The sequence below is a fragment of the Schistocerca cancellata genome, chromosome 2, assembly GCF_023864275.1.
Source record: "Schistocerca cancellata isolate TAMUIC-IGC-003103 chromosome 2, iqSchCanc2.1, whole genome shotgun sequence".
NCBI classification, from domain to species: Eukaryota; Metazoa; Arthropoda; class Insecta; order Orthoptera; family Acrididae; genus Schistocerca; species Schistocerca cancellata.
Window position 1 is genome coordinate 4,866,302 of NC_064627.1, and position 16,321 is coordinate 4,882,622.

General features: G+C 49.0%; 3 non-coding genes across 3 annotated transcripts; all 3 read right to left on the reverse strand.

Annotated features, from left to right (window-relative positions):
- Nucleotides 1-13,690: 13,690 nt before the first annotated feature.
- LOC126164170 (5S ribosomal RNA) lies at nucleotides 13,691-13,809 on the reverse strand. Its single transcript, XR_007535419.1, has one exon. It is a non-coding gene; the product is annotated as a 5S ribosomal RNA (ribosomal RNA).
- Nucleotides 13,810-14,660: 851 nt separating this feature from the next.
- On the reverse strand, nucleotides 14,661-14,779 carry LOC126164325 (5S ribosomal RNA). The gene has a single exon (XR_007535434.1). It is a non-coding gene; the product is annotated as a 5S ribosomal RNA (ribosomal RNA).
- Nucleotides 14,780-15,631: 852 nt separating this feature from the next.
- LOC126163944 (5S ribosomal RNA) lies at nucleotides 15,632-15,750 on the reverse strand. The gene has a single exon (XR_007535364.1). It is a non-coding gene; the product is annotated as a 5S ribosomal RNA (ribosomal RNA).
- Nucleotides 15,751-16,321: the final 571 nt, after the last annotated feature.

Here is a 16,321-nt window from a genome sequence, read left to right on the forward strand (position 1 = left end):
TTCTGCTGTGAGTCAAAGATTTTCGAATCGGACGAAAAACTGATAGTGAATTGTAACGTTCAGGGCCACCTAATGACGATGGATCACTCTAATTGCGTCCCGATTCAATACATCGTCCTCCAGCAGACTTGTCTCCATGGGTCTATTGCTGCCTCGGGCACCTTATGGCCGTTCTGCTGTCAGTCAAAGATTTTCGAATCTGACGAAAAACTGATAGTGAATTGTAACAATCAGGGCCACCTAATGACGATGGATCACTCAAATTGCGTCCCGATACAATACATCGTCCTCCAGCCGACTTGTCTCCATGGGTCCGTTGCTGCCTCGGGCACCTTAGGGCCGTTCTGCTGTGAGTCAAAGATTTTCGAATCGGACGAAAAACTGATAGTGAATTGTAACGTTCAGGGCCACCTAATGACGATGGAACACTCAAATTGCGTCCCGATTCAATACATCGTCCTCCAGCAGACTTGTCTCCATGGGTCTATTGCTGCCTCGGGCACCTTATGGCCATTCTGCTGTGAGTCAAAGATTTTCGAATCTGACGAAAAACTGATAGTGAATTGTAACGTTCAGGGCCACCTAATGACGATGGATCACTCAAATTGCGTCCCGATTCAATACATCGTCCTCCAGCCGACTTGTCTCCATGGGTCTATTGCTGCCTCGGGCACCTTAGGGCCGTTCTGCTGTGAGTCAAAGATTTTCGAATCGGACGAAAAACTGATAGTGAATTGTAACATTCAGGACCACCTAATGACGATGGATCACTCAAATTGCGTCCCGATTCAATACATCGTCCTCCAGCAGACTTGTCTCCATGGGTCTATTGCTGCCTCGGGCACCTTATGGCCGTTCTGCTGTGAGTCAAAAATTATCGAATCTGACGAAAAACTGATAGTGAATTGTAACTTTCAGGGCCACCTAATCACGATGGATCACTCAAATTGCGTCCCGATTCAATACATCGTCCTCCAGCAGACTTGTCTCCATGGGTATATTGCTGCCTCGGGCACCTTATGGCCGTTCTGCTGTGAATCAAAGATTTTCGAATCCGACGAAAAACTGATAGTGAATTGTAACGTTCAGGGCCACCTAATGACGATGGATCACTCAAATTGCGACCCGATTCAATACATCGTCCTCCAGCAGACTTGTCTCCATGGGTCTATTGCAGCCTCGTGCACCTTATGGCCGTTCTGCTGTGAGTCAAAGATTTTCGAATCGGACGAAAAACTGATAGTGAATTGTAACGTTCAGGGCCACCTAATGACGATGGATCACTCAAATTGCGTCCCGATTCAATACATCGTCCTCCAGCAGACTTGTCTCCATGGGTCTATTGCTGCCTCGGGCACCTTATGGCCGTTCTGCTGTCAGTCAAAGATTTTCGAATCTGACGAAAAACTGATAGTGAATTGTAACGTTCAGGGCCACCTAATGACGATGGATCACTCAAATTGCGTCCCGATTCAATACATCGTCCTCCAGCAGACTTGTCTCCATGGGTCTATTTCTGCCTCGGGCACTTTATGGCCGTTCTGCTGTGAATCAAAGATTTTCGAATCGGACGTAAAACTGATAGTGAATTGTAACGTTCAGGGCCACCTAATGACGATGGATCACTCAAATTGCGACCCGATTCAATACATCGTCCTCCAGCAGACTTGCCTCCATGGGGCTATTGCAGCCTCGTGCACCTTATGGCCGTTCTGCTGTGAGTCAAAGATTTTCGAATCGGACGAAAAACTGATAGTGAACTGTAACGTTCAGGGCCTCCTAATGACGATGGATCACTCAAATTGCGTCCCGATTCAATACATCGTCCTCCAGCAGACTTGTCTCCATGGGTCTATTGCTGCCTCGGGCACTTTATGGCCGTTCTGCTCTCAGTCAAAGATTTTCGAATCTGACGAAAAACTGATAGTGAATTGTAACATTCAGGGCCACCTAATGACGATGGATCACTCAAATTCCGTCTCGATTCAATACATCGTCCTCCAGCAGACTTGTCTCCATGGGTCTATTGCTGCCTCGGGCACCTTAGGGCCGTTCTGCTGTGAGTCAAAGATTTTCGAATCGGACGAAAAACTGATAGTGAATTGCAACGTTCAGGGCCACCTAATGACGAAGCATCAATCAAATTGCGTCCCGATTCAATACATCGTCCTCCAGCAGACTTGTCTCCATGGGTCTATTGCTGCCTCGGGCACCTTATGGCCGTTCTGCTGTGAGTAAAAAATTTTCGAATCTGACGAAAAACTGATAGTGAATTGTAACATTCAGGGCCTCCTAATGACGATGGAACACTCAAATTGCGTCCCGATTCAATACATCGTCCTCCAGCAGACTTGTCTCCATGGGTCTATTGCTGCCTCGGGCACATTATGGCCGTTCTGATCTGAGTCAAAGATTTTCGAATCTGACGAAAAACTGATAGTGAATTGTAACATTCAGGGCCACCTAATGACGATGGAACACTCAAATTGCGTCCCGATTCAATACATCGTCCTCCAGCCGACTTGTCTCCATGACCGTTATGCTGTGAGTCTAAATTATCGAATGGGACGAAAAACTGATAGTGAATTGTAACATTCAGGGCCTCCTAATGACGATGGAACACTTAAATTGCGTCCCGATTCAATACATCGTCCTCCAGCAGACTTGTCTCCATGGGTCTATTGCTGCCTCGGGCACCTTATGGCCGTTCTGCTGTGAGTCAAAGATTTTCGAATCGGACGAAAAACTGATAGTGAATTTTAACGTTCAGGGCCACCTAATGACGATGGATCACTCAAATTGCGTCCCGATTCAATACATCGTCCTCCAGCAGACTTGTCTCCATGGGTCTATTGCTGCCTAGGGCACCTTATGGCCGTTCAGCTGTGAGTCAAAGATTTTCGAATCGGACGAAAAACTGATAGTGAATTGTAACGTTCAGGGCCACCTAATGACGATGGATCACTCAAATTGCGTCCCGATTCAATACATCGTCCTCCAGCAGACTTGTCTCCATGGGTCTATTGCTGCCTCGGGCACCTTATGGCCGTTCTGCTATGAGTCAAAGATTTTCGAATCTGACGAAAAACTGATAGTGAATTGTAACATTCAGGGCCACGTAATGACGATGGATCACTCAAATTGCGTCCCGATTCAATACATCGTCCTCCAGCCGACTTGTCTCCATGGGTCTATTGCTGCCTAGGGCACCTTATGGCCGTTCTGCTGTGAGTCAAAGATTTTCGAATCGGACTAAAACCTGATAGTGAATTGTAACGTTCAGGGCCACCTAATGACGATGGATCACTCAAATTGCGACCCGATTCAATACATCGTCCTCCAGCAGACTTGTCTCCATGGGTCTACTGCTGCCTCGTGCACCTTATGGCCGTTCTGCTGTGAGTCAAAGATTTTCGAATCCGACGAAAAACTGATAGTGAATTGTAACGTTCAGGGCCACCTAATGACGATGGATCACTCAAATTGCGACCCGATTCAATACATCGTCCTCCAGCAGACTTGTCTCCATGGGTCTATTGCAGCCTCGTGCACCTTATGGCCGTTCTGCTGTGAGTCAAAGATTTTCGAATCGGACGAAAAACTGATAGTGAATTGTAACGTTCAGGGCCACCTAATGACGATGGATCACTCAAATTGCGTCCCGATTCAATACATCGTCCTCCAGCAGACTTGTCTCCATGGGTCTATTGCTGCCTCGGGCACCTTATGGCCGTTCTGCTGTCAGTCAAAGATTTTCGAATCTGACGAAAAACTGATAGTGAATTGTAACAATCAGGGCCACCTAATGACGATGGATCACTCAAATTGCGTCCCGATACAATACATCGTCCTCCAGCCGACTTGTCTCCATGGGTCCGTTGCTGCCTCGGGCACCTTAGGGCCGTTCTGCTGTGAGTCAAAGATTTTCGAATCGGACGAAAAACTGATAGTGAATTGTAACGTTCAGGGCCACCTAATGACGATGGAACACTCAAATTGCGTCCCGATTCAATACATCGTCCTCCAGCAGACTTGTCTCCATGGGTCTATTGCTGCCTCGGGCACCTTATGGCCATTCTGCTGTGAGTCAAAGATTTTCGAATCTGACGAAAAACTGATAGTGAATTGTAACGTTCAGGGCCACCTAATGACGATGGATCACTCAAATTGCGTCCCGATTCAATACATCGTCCTCCAGCCGACTTGTCTCCATGGGTCTATTGCTGCCTCGGGCACCTTAGGGCCGTTCTGCTGTGAGTCAAAGATTTTCGAATCGGACGAAAAACTGATAGTGAATTGTAACATTCAGGACCACCTAATGACGATGGATCACTCAAATTGCGTCCCGATTCAATACATCGTCCTCCAGCAGACTTGTCTCCATGGGTCTATTGCTGCCTCGGGCACCTTATGGCCGTTCTGCTGTGAGTCAAAAATTATCGAATCTGACGAAAAACTGATAGTGAATTGTAACTTTCAGGGCCACCTAATCACGATGGATCACTCAAATTGCGTCCCGATTCAATACATCGTCCTCCAGCAGACTTGTCTCCATGGGTCTATTGCTGCCTCGGGCACCTTATGGCCGTTCTGCTGTGAGTCAAAGATTTTCGAATCCGACGAAAAACTGATAGTGAATTGTAACGTTCAGGGCCACCTAATGACGATGGATCACTCAAATTGCGACCCGATTCAATACATCGTCCTCCAGCAGACTTGTCTCCATGGGTCTATTGCAGCCTCGTGCACCTTATGGCCGTTCTGCTGTGAGTCAAAGATTTTCGAATCGGACGAAAAACTGATAGTGAATTGTAACGTTCAGGGCCACCTAATGACGATGGATCACTCAAATTGCGTCCCGATTCAATACATCGTCCTCCAGCAGACTTGTCTCCATGGGTCTATTGCTGCCTCGGGCACCTTATGGCCGTTCTGCTGTCAGTCAAAGATTTTCGAATCTGACGAAAAACTGATAGTGAATTGTAACGTTCAGGGCCACCTAATGACGATGGATCACTCAAATTGCGTCCCGATTCAATACATCGTCCTCCGGCAGACTTGTCTCCATGGGTCTATTTCTGCCTCGGGCACTTTATGGCCGTTCTGCTGTGAATCAAAGATTTTCGAATCGGACGTAAAACTGATAGTGAATTGTAACGTTCAGGGCCACCTAATGACGATGGATCACTCAAATTGCGACCCGATTCAATACATCGTCCTCCAGCAGACTTGCCTCCATGGGTCTATTGCAGCCTCGTGCACCTTATGGCCGTTCTGCTGTGAGTCAAAGGTTTTCGAATCGGACGAAAAACTGATAGTGAACTGTAACGTTCAGGGCCTCCTAATGACGATGGATCACTCAAATTGCGTCCCGATTCAATACATCGTCCTCCAGCAGACTTGTCTCCATGGGTCTATTGCTGCCTCGGGCACCTTATGGCCGTTCTGCTCTCAGTCAAAGATTTTCGAATCTGACGAAAAACTGATAGTGAATTGTAACATTCAGGGCCACCTAATGACGATGGATCACTCAAATTGCGTCCCGATACAATACATCGTCCTCCAGCCGACTTGTCTCCATGGGTCCATTGCTGCCTCGGGCACCTTAGGGCCGTTCTGCTGTGAGTCAAAGATTTTCGAATCGGACGAAAAACTGATAGTGAATTGTAACGTTCAGGGCCACCTAATGACGATGGAACACTCAAATTGCGTCCCGATTCAATACATCGTCCTCCAGCAGACTTGTCTCCATGGGTCTATTGCTGCCTCGGGCACCTTATGGCCATTCTGCTGTGAGTCAAAGGTTTTCGAATCTGACGAAAAAAAGATAGTGAATTGTAACGTTCAGGGCCACCTAATGACGATGGATCACTCATATTGCGTCCCGATTCAATACATCGTCCTCCAGCCGACTTGTCTCCATGGGTCTATTGCTGCCTCGTGCACCTTATGGCCGTTCTGCTGTGAGTCAAAGATTTTCGAATCGGACGAAAAACTGATAGTGAACTGTAACGTTCAGGGCCACCTAATGACGATGGATCACTCAAATTGCGTCCCGATTCAATACATCGTCCTCCAGCAGACTTGTCTCCATGGGTCTATTGCTGCCTCGGGCACCTTATGGCCGTTCTGCTCTCAGTCAAAGATTTTCGAATCTGACGAAAAACTGATAGTGAATTGTAACATTCAGGGCCACCTAATGACGATGGATCACTCAAATTGCGTCCCGATACAATACATCGTCCTCCAGCCGACTTGTCTCCATGGGTCCATTGCTGCCTCGGGCACCTTAGGGCCGTTCTGCTGTGAGTCAAAGATTTTCGAATCGGACGAAAAACTGATAGTGAATTGTAACGTTCAGGGCCACCTAATGACGATGGAACACTCAAATTGCGTCCCGATTCAATACATCGTCCTCCAGCAGACTTGTCTCCATGGGTCTATTGCTGCCTCGGGCACATTATGGCCGTTCTGATCTGAGTCAAAGATTTTCGAATCTGACGAATAACTGATAGTGAATTGTAACATTCAGGGCCACCTAATGACGATGGAACACTCAAATTGCGTCCCGATTCAATACATCGTCCTCCAGCCGACTTGTCTCCATGGCCGTTATGCTGTGAGTCTAAATTATCGAATGGGACGAAAAACTGATAGTGAATTGTAACATTCAGGGCCTCCTAATGACGATGGAACACTCAAATTGCGTCCCGATTCAATACATCGTCCTCCAGCAGACTTGTCTCCATGGGTCTATTGCTGCCTCGGGCACCTTATGGCCGTTCTGCTGTGAGTCAAAGATTTTCGAATCGGACGAAAAACTGATAGTGAATTTTAACGTTCAGGGCCACCTAATGACGATGGATCACTCAAATTGCGTCCCGATTCAATACATCGTCCTCCAGCAGACTTGTCTCCATGGGTCTATTGCTGCCTAGGGCACCTTATGGCCGTTCAGCTGTGAGTCAAAGATTTTCGAATCGGACGAAAAACTGATAGTGAATTGTAACGTTCAGGGCCACCTAATGACGATGGATCACTCAAATTGCGTCCCGATTCAATACATCGTCCTCCAGCAGACTTGTCTCCATGGGTCTATTGCTGCCTCGGGCACCTTATGGCCGTTCTGCTATGAGTCAAAGATTTTCGAATCTGACGAAAAACTGATAGTGAATTGTAACATTCAGGGCCACGTAATGACGATGGATCACTCAAATTGCGTCCCGATTCAATACATCGTCCTCCAGCCGACTTGTCTCCATGGGTCTATTGCTGCCTAGGGCACCTTATGGCCGTTCTGCTGTGAGTCAAAGATTTTCGAATCGGACTAAAAACTGATAGTGAATTGTAACGTTCAGGGCCACCTAATGACGATGGATCACTCAAATTGCGACCCGATTCAATACATCGTCCTCCAGCAGACTTGTCTCCATGGGTCTATTGCTGCCTCGTGCACCTTATGGCCGTTCTGCTGTGAGTCAAAGATTTTCGAATCGGACGAAAAACTGATAGTGAATTGTAACGTTCAGGGCCACCTAATGACGATGGATCACTCAAATTGCGTCAAGATTCAATACATCGTCCTCCAGCAGACTTGTCTCCATGGGTCTATTGCTGCCTCGGGCACCTTATGGCCGTTCTGCTGTCAGTCAAAGATTTTCGAATGTGACGAAAAACTGATAGGGAATTGTAACATTCAGGGCCACCTAATGACGATGGATCACTCAAATTGCGTCCCGATACAATACATCGTCCTCCAGCCGACTTGTCTCCATGGGTCCGTTGCTGCCTCGGGCACCTTAGGGCCGTTCTGCTGTGAGTCAAAGATTTTCGAATCGGACGTAAAACTGATAGTGAATTGTAACGTTCAGGGCCACCTAATGACGATGGAACACTCAAATTGCGTCCCGATTCAATACATCGTCCTCCAGCAGACTTGTCTCCATGGGTCTATTGCTGCTTCGGGCACCTTATGGCCATTCTGCTGTGAGTCAAAGATTTTCGAATCTGACGAAAAACTGATAGTGAATTGTAACGTTCAGGGCCACCTAATGACGATGGATCACTCAAATTGCGTCCCGATTCAATACATCGTCCTCCAGCCGACTTGTCTCCATGGGTCTATTGCTGCCTCGGGCACCTTAGGGCCGTTCTGCTGTGAGTCAAAGATTTTCGAATCGGACGAAAAACTGATAGTGAATTGTAACATTCAGGACCACCTAATGACGATGGATCACTCAAATTGCGTCCCGATTCAATACATCGTCCTCCAGCAGACTTGTCTCCATGGGTCTATTGCTGCCTCGGGCACCTTATGGCCGTTCTGCTGTGAGTCAAAAATTATCGAATCTGACGAAAAACTGATAGTGAATTGTAACTTTCAGGGCCACCTAATGACGATGGATCACTCAAATTGCGTCCCGATTCAATACATCGTCCTCCAGCAGACTTGTCTCCATGGGTCTATTGCTGCCTCGGGCACCTTATGGCCGTTCTGCTGTGAGTCAAAGATTTTCGAATCGGACGAAAAACTGATAGTGAATTGTAACGTTCAGGGCCTCCTAATGACGATGGAACACTCAAATTGCGTCCCGATTCAATACATCGTCCTCCATCAGACTTGTCTTCATGGGTCTATTGCTGCCTCGGGCACCTTATGGCCGTTCTGCTGTGAGTCAAAGATTTTCGAATCGGACGAAAAACTGATAGTTCAGGGCCACCTAATGACGATGGATCACTCAAATTGCGTCCCGATTCAATACATCGTCCTCCAGCAGACTTGTCTCCATGGGTCTATTGCTGCCTCGGGCACCTTACGGCCGTTCTGCTGTGAGTCAAAGATTTTCGAATCGGACGAATAACTGATAGTGAATTGTAACGTTCAGGGCCACCTAATGACGATGGATCACTCAAATTGCGTCCCGATTCAATACATCGTCCTCCAGCCGATTTGTCTCCATGGGTCTATTTCTGCCTCGGGCACTTTATGGCCGTTCTGCTGTGAGTCAAACATTTTCGAATCGGACGAAAAACTGATAGTCAATTGCAACATTCAGGGCCACCTAATGACGATGGATCACTCAAATTGCGTCCCGATTCAATACATCGTCCACCAGCCGACTTGTCTCCATGGGTCTATTGCTGCCTAGGGCACCTTATGGCCGTTCTGCTGTGCGTCAAAGATTTTCGAATCGGACGAAAAACTGATAGTGAATTGTAACGTTCAGGGCCACCTAATGACGATGGATAACTCAAATTGCGACCCGATTCAATACATCGTCCTCCAGCAGACTTGTCTCCATGGGTCTATTGCTGCCTCGTGCACCTTATGGCCGTTCTGCTGTGAGTCAAAGATTTTCGAATCCGACGAAAAACTGATAGTGAATTGTAACATTCAGGGCCACCTAATGACGATGGATCACTCAAATTGCGTCCCGATACAATACATCGTCCTCCAGCCGACTTGTCTCCATGGGTCCATTGCTGCCTCGGGCACCTTAGGGCCGTTCTGCTGTGAGTCAAAGATTTTCGAATCGGACGAAAAACTGATAGTGAATTGTAACGTTCAGGGCCACCTAATGACGATGGAACACTCAAATTGCGTCCCGATTCAATACATCGTCCTCCAGCAGACTTGTCGCCATGGGTCTATTGCTGCCTCGGGCACCTTATGGCCATTCTGCTGTGAGTCAAAGGTTTTCGAATCTGACGAAAAACTGATAGTGAATTGTAACGTTCAGGGCCACCTAATGACGATGGATCACTCAAATTGCGTCCCGATTCAATACATCGTCCTCCAGCCGACTTGTCTCCATGGGTCTATTGCTGCCTCGGGCACCTTAGGGCCGTTCTGCTGTGAGTCAAAGATTTTCGAATCGGACGAAAAACTGATAGTGAATTGTAACATTCAGGACCACCTAATGACGATGGATCACTCAAATTGCGTCCCGATTCAATACATCGTCCTCCAGCAGACTTGTCTCCATGGGTCTATTGCTGCCTCGGGCACCTTATGGCCGTTCTGCTGTGAGTCAAAAATTTTCGAATCTGACGAAAAACTGATAGTGAATTGTAACTTTCAGGGCCACCTAATGACGATGGATCACTCAAATTGCGTCCCGATCAAATACATCGTCCTCCAGCAGACTTGTCTCCATGGGTCTATTGCTGCCTCGGGCACCTTATGGCCGTTCTGCTGTGAGTCAAAGATTTTCGAATCGGACGAAAAACTGATAGTGATTTGTAACGTTCAGGGCCTCCTAATGACGATGGAACACTCAAATTGCGTCCCGATTCAATACATCGTCCTCCAGCAGACTTGTCTTCATGGGTCTATTGCTGCCTCGGGCACCTTATGGCCGTTCTGCTGTGAGTCAAAGATTTTCGAATCGGACGAAAAACTGATAGTTCAGGGCCACCTAATGACGATGGATCACTCAAATTGCGTCCCGATTCAATACATCGTCCTCCAGCAGACTTGTCTCCATGGGTCTATTGCTGCCTCGGGCACCTTACGGCCGTTCTGCTGTGAGTCAAAGATTTTCGAATCGGACGAATAACTGATAGTGAATTGTAACGTTCAGGGCCACCTAATGACGATGGATCACTCAAATTGCGTCCCGATTCAATACATCGTCCTCCAGCCGATTTGTCTCCATGGGTCTATTTCTGCCTCGGGCACTTTATGGCCGTTCTGCTGTGAGTCAAACATTTTCGAATCGGACGAAAAACTGATAGTCAATTGTAACATTCAGGGCCACCTAATGACGATGGATCACTCAAATTGCGTCCCGATTCAATACATCGTCCACCAGCCGACTTGTCTCCATGGGTCTATTGCTGCCTAGGGCACCTTATGGCCGTTCTGCTGTGCGTCAAAGATTTTCGAATCGGACGAAAAACTGATAGTGAATTGTAACGTTCAGGGCCACCTAATGACGATGGATAACTCAAATTGCGACCCGATTCAATACATCGTCCTCCAGCAGACTTGTCTCCATGGGTCTATTGCTGCCTCGTGCACCTTATGGCCGTTCTGCTGTGAGTCAAAGATTTTCGAAACCGACGAAAAACTGATAGTGAATTGTAACATTCAGGGCCACCTAATGACGATGGATCACTCAAATTGCGTCCCGATACAATACATCGTCCTCCAGCCGACTTGTCTCCATGGGTCCATTGCTGCCTCGGGCACCTTAGGGCCGTTCTGCTGTGAGTCAAAGATTTTCGAATCGGACGAAAAACTGATAGTGAATTGTAACGTTCAGGGCCACCTAATGACGATGGAACACTCAAATTGCGTCCCGATTCAATACATCGTCCTCCAGCAGACTTGTCGCCATGGGTCTATTGCTGCCTCGGGCACCTTATGGCCATTCTGCTGTGAGTCAAAGGTTTTCGAATCTGACGAAAAACTGATAGTGAATTGTAACGTTCAGGGCCACCTAATGACGATGGATCACTCAAATTGCGTCCCGATTCAATACATCGTCCTCCAGCCGACTTGTCTCCATGGGTCTATTGCTGCCTCGGGCACCTTAGGGCCGTTCTGCTGTGAGTCAAAGATTTTCGAATCGGACGAAAAACTGATAGTGAATTGTAACATTCAGGACCACCTAATGACGATGGATCACTCAAATTGCGTCCCGATTCAATACATCGTCCTCCAGCAGACTTGTCTCCATGGGTCTATTGCTGCCTCGGGCACCTTATGGCCGTTCTGCTGTGAGTCAAAAATTTTCGAATCTGACGAAAAACTGATAGTGAATTGTAACTTTCAGGGCCACCTAATGACGATGGATCACTCAAATTGCGTCCCGATCAAATACATCGTCCTCCAGCAGACTTGTCTCCATGGGTCTATTGCTGCCTCGGGCACCTTATGGCCGTTCTGCTGTGAGTCAAAGATTTTCGAATCGGACGAAAAACTGATAGTGATTTGTAACGTTCAGGGCCTCCTAATGACGATGGAACACTCAAATTGCGTCCCGATTCAATACATCGTCCTCCAGCAGACTTGTCTTCATGGGTCTATTGCTGCCTCGGGCACCTTATGGCCGTTCTGCTGTGAGTCAAAGATTTTCGAATCGGACGAAAAACTGATAGTTCAGGGCCACCTAATGACGATGGATCACTCAAATTGCGTCCCGATTCAATACATCGTCCTCCAGCAGACTTGTCTCCATGGGTCTATTGTTGCCTCGGGCACCTTATGGCCGTTCTGCTGTGAGTCAAAGATTTTCGAATCGGACGAAAAACTGATAGTGAATTGTAACGTTCAGGGCCACCTAATGACGATGGATCACTCAAATTGCGTCCCGATTCAATACATCGTCCTCCAGCAGACTTGTCTCCATGGGTCTATTTCTGCCTCGGGCACTTTATGGCCGTTCTGCTGTGAGTCAAAGATTTTCGAATCGGACGAAAAACTGATAGTCAATTGTAACATTCAGGGCCACCTAATGACGATGGATCACTCAAATTGCGTCCCGATTCAATACATCGTCCTCCAGCCGACTTGTCTCCATGGGTCTATTGCTGCCTCGGGCACCTTAGGGCCGTTCTGCTGTGAGTCAAAGTTTTTCGAATCTGACGAAAAACTGATAGTGAATTGTAACGTTCAGGGCCACCTAATGACGGTGGATCACTCAAATTGCGTCCCGATTCAATACATCGTCCTCCAGCAGACTTGTCTCCATGGGTCTATTGCTGCCTCGGGCACCTTACGGCCGTTCTGCTGTGAGTCAAAGGTTTTCGAATCTGACGAAAAACTGATAGTGAATTGTAACATTCAGGGCCACCTAATGACGATGGATCACTCAAATTGCGTCCCGATTCAATACATCCTCCTCCAGCAGACTTGTCTCCATGGGTCTATTACTGACTCGGGCACCTTATGGCCGATCTGCTGTAAGTCAAAGATTTTCGAATCGGACGAAAAATTGATAGTGAATTGTAACGTTCAGGGCCACCTAATGACGATGAATCACTCAAATTGCGTCCCGATTCAATACATCGTCCTCCAGCAGACTTGTCTCCATGGGTCTATTGCTGCCTCGGGCACCTTATGGCCGTTGTGCCGTGAGTATAGATTATCGAATGGGACGAAAAACTGATAGTGAATTGTAACGTTCAGCGGAGGGCCTGTGCGGGGTGTGGCAGTGTCGTGCTGGAGGGCCCACTGGTAGCGATGTGGGCTTCCTCGCCGCGCCTCGCCTCGCCTCGCCTCGCCTCACACCAGGTGTCTGCGTAGTTTGCAGTGCATTCGCACCATTCCTATCCCTGTCCCTGTCCCCGTCCCGACTTGTCCCGACTTTGCTCGACTGCTGCTCGCTGCCGCTCGGGTCGTGGTCCATATGACAGCGCAAGCACGACAAACGTCTGCGGGACGAGACGAGACGAGACGACTAAGGAATAAATTCGTGGTTACAAAACAAATTTGGAACTCTACACTCCTACACAACAATAGGCGGTGACGTATTTCAGAAATCACCTGCCGATTCGTTTTGTTTTGTCGTTTTCAAAGTCTTCTTGGCAAACTTGGTTAGCACATTCTCCCTCAAACTGAGTTAATTACTGCATTTTCGTACCATTACAGTAGTTTAAAAGGCTTAAGGAAGCATCTTTGTCACAACAGAAAGGTAGTTTGAAAATTGGGCTGGCGACATAACAAAAAAAAAAACGGGAAGGGAGCCAACAGCACCCGGGTTTCCCAGGCGGTCACCCATCCAAGTACTAGCCGGGCCCGATGATGCTTAACTTCGGTGATCGGACGAGAACCGGTGTATTCATCATGGTATGGCCGTTGGCGCTCATCTAATGTAGGAGCACGGCAGAATTCGCGTTCGGCTTTCTCCCAACACACAAAATGTTAGTTTTCGGCCGCATTTGACGAAAGCGCTTCCTTCCGCAACCGCCAGTTCCTCGAGGACGGCGCTGGGAGGCGCGCCCGGCGTCCCAGCAGAGTGACGGCCGAATTGGCGGACGCACCGCCGCGTGTGTGAGACGCACTGCTGCTCGTTGCACCCCCTGTCAATCGCTGGGCACGTTCAGCCTTCGACACTAGCGGAGGACGCATCTTTTCCCTGGTGTTCAGCGGAGGGCCTGTGCGGGGTGTGGCAGTGTCGTGCTGGAGGGCCCACTGGTAGCGATGTGGGCTTCCTCGCCGCGCCTCGCCTCGCCTCGCCTCGCCTCACACCAGGTGTCTGCGTAGTTTGCAGTGCATTCGCACCATTCCTATCCCTGTCCCTGTCCCGGTCCCGACTTGTCCCGACTTTGCTCGACTGCTGCTCGCTGCCGCTCGGGTCGTGGTCCATATGACAGCGCAAGCACGACAAACGTCTGCGGGTCGAGACGAGACAAGACGAGACGAGACGACTAAGGAATAAATTCGTGGTTACAAATCAAATTTGGAACTCAACACACCTACACAACAATAGGCGGTGACGTATTTCAGAAATCACCTGCCGATTCGTACTGTTTTGTCGTTTTCAAAGTCTTCTTGGCAAACTTGGTTAGCACATTCTCCCTCAAACTGAGTTAATTACTGCATTTTCGTACCATTACAGTAGTTTAAAAGGCTTAAGGAAGCATCTTTGTCACAACAGAAAGGTAGTTTGAAAATTGGGCTGGCGACATAACAAAAAAAAAAACGGGAAGGGAGCCAGCAGCACCCGGGTTTCCCAGGCGGTCACCCATCCAAGTACTAGCCGGGCCCGATGATGCTTAACTTCGGTGATCGGACGAGAACCGGTGTATTCATCATGGTATGGCCGTTGGCGCTCATCTAATGTAGGAGCACGGCAGAATTCGCGTTCGGCTTTTCTCCCAACACACAAAATGTTAGTTTTCGGCCGCATTTGACGAAAGCGCTTCCTTCCGCAACCGCCAGTTCCTCGAGGACGGCGCTGGGAGGCGCGCCCGGCGTCCCAGCAGAGTGACGGCCGAATTGGAGGGCGCACCGCCGCGTGTGTGAGACGCACTGCTGCTCGTTGCACCCCCTGTCATTCGCTGGGCACGTTCAGCCTTCGACACTAGCGGAGGACGCATCTTTTCCCTGGTGTTCAGCGGAGGGCCTGTGCGGGGTGTGGCAGTGTCGTGCTGGAGGGCCCACTGGTAGCGATGTGGGCTTCCTCGCCGCGCCTCGCCTCGCCTCGCCTCGCCTCACACCAGGTGTCTGCGTAGTTTGCAGTGCATTCGCACCATTCCTATCCCTGTCCCTGTCCCCGTCCCGACTTGTCCCGACTTTGCTCGACTGCCGCTCGCTGCCGCTCGGGTCGTGGTCCATATGACAGCGCAAGCACGACAAACGTCTGCGGGTCGAGACGAGAAAAGACGAGACGAGACGACTAAGGAATAAATTCGTGGTTACAAATCAAATTTGGAACTCAACACACCTACACAACAATAGGCGGTGACGTATTTCAGAAATCACCTGCCGATTCGTACTGTTTTGTCGTTTTCAAAGTCTTCTTGGCAAACTTGGTTGGCACATTCTCCCTCAAACTGAGTTAATTACTGCATTTTCGTACCATTACAGTAGTTTAAAAGGCTTAAGGAAGCATCTTTGTCACAACAGAAAGGTAGTTTGAAAATTGGGCTGGCGACATAACAAAAAAAAAAACAGGAAGGGAGCCTACATCACCCGGGTTTCCCAGGCGGTCACCCATCCAAGTACTAGCCGGGCCCGATGATGCTTAACTTCGGTGATCGGACGAGAACCGGTGAATTCATCATGGTATGGCCGTTGGCGCTCATCTAATGTAGGAGCACGGCAGAATTCGCGTTCGGCTTTTCTCCCAACACAGAAAATGTTAGTTTTCGGCCGCATTTGACGAAAGCGCTTCCTTCCGCAACCGCCAGTTCCTCGAGGACGGCGCGGGGAGGCGCGCCCGGCGTCCCAGCAGAGTGACGGCCGAATTGGCGGGCGCACCGCCGCGTGTGTGAGACGCACTGCTGCTCGTTGCACCCCCTGTCATTCGCTGGGCGCGTGCAGCCTTCGACACTAGCGGAGGACGCATCTTGTCCCTGGTGTTCAGCGGAGGGCCTGTGCGGGGTGTGGCAGTGTCGTGCTGGAGGGCCCACTGGTAGCGATGTGGGCTTCCTCGCCTCGCCTCGCCTCGCCTCACACCAGGTGTCTGCGTAGTTTGCAGTGCATTCGCACCATTCCTATCCCTGTCCCTGTCCCCGTCCCGACTTGTCCCGACTATGCTCGACTGCCGCTCGCTGCCGCTCGGGTCGTGGTCCATATGACAGCGCAAGCACGACAAACGTCTGCGGGACGAGACGAGACGAGACGAGACGAGACGACTAAGGAATAAAT